Source organism: Orycteropus afer, unplaced genomic scaffold (assembly GCF_000298275.1).
Source record: "Orycteropus afer afer isolate SDZICR_OR568_19922 unplaced genomic scaffold, OryAfe1.0 scaffold00691, whole genome shotgun sequence".
Lineage (NCBI taxonomy): Eukaryota > Metazoa > Chordata > Mammalia > Tubulidentata > Orycteropodidae > Orycteropus > Orycteropus afer.
The window spans coordinates 1-1171 of NW_006922278.1; positions in this window are offsets into that span (position 1 = coordinate 1).

Here is a 1171-nt window from a genome sequence, read left to right on the forward strand (position 1 = left end):
TAAGTTGCCATTTTACCTTTGCCCAGGGGGAGGAAAAGACAAACATTTAGCGAACCAGTGTGGGGGGTATCAGATTTTTATTGTAAAGCGTGGGGGTGTGAAACAACGGGAACCACTTACTGGAAACCTTCCTCAACTTGGGATCTCATCACCGTAGACAGGGATCATTCTGGTGATGGATTAACCGTCAGTTCTTGCTGATCATACGAATTCATGCGGAGGTTCCCAGCCAGAGGAAGTATGTATATTGGAGAAGGTCCATGTATGAGTTTCACCTGTAATCCTATTAGAATCCAATTTACAGAGCAAGGAAAACAGTATAAAACCTGGGTAGCAGGCTGATCCTGGGTACTTCGGTTGTACCAGACAGGGTACGATAATGGAGTCATTTTCTATATTAGGCTAAAAATTGAATCCTGGACACCCCCTGTTGCAATCGGGCCCAACTCTGTGTTAGTCCCACAATCAGTACCCTCTTTACCCTCCAATAATCAAGACAACATGCCAGTCCCAAATTTGCCTCCCCAGGTCACCCCTTCAAGGGGCAACACATCAGTCCAAAGTTTACAAGAAGAGCTCCTTTGGGAAATTATGATCCAGACTTTCCAATTACTAAATTTAACCCAATCTAATTTAACAAAGTCCTGCTGGCTATGCTATGATATCAAAACCCCCTATTATGAAGGTATTGCATTTGTAGGAAAATTCAACCAGTCAAAAACTCACGAAGCCTGTAGATGGCATCACAAAAAACCTGGACAACTCACCTTACTTTCTGTCACAGGGACAGGGACCTGCATAGGGCAAATTCCACAAATCCACAAACATCTCTGCAGCCACACTGAGATGACTATAAATCAAACTGTGTACTATATACCACCCCCCAACGGATGGTGGGCATGTTCCTCAGGATTATCCCCTTGCCTCCATGGGCAAGTTCTTAATCACACCAAGGACTTTTGTATATTAGTCTACTTAGTACCACATGTACTGTACCACCAGTATGATGATTCCTAGATAAATGGGAAACTGTTCCCCACTGAGTCAAACAGGAACCAATCTCTGCTGTAACCTTAACTGTTTTGCTAGGACTAGGACTGGTGGGTGCTGGTACAGGAATTGCTTCTATCACAACCCAGCATCAGCAATATAACTCACTTAGAGCAGCAAT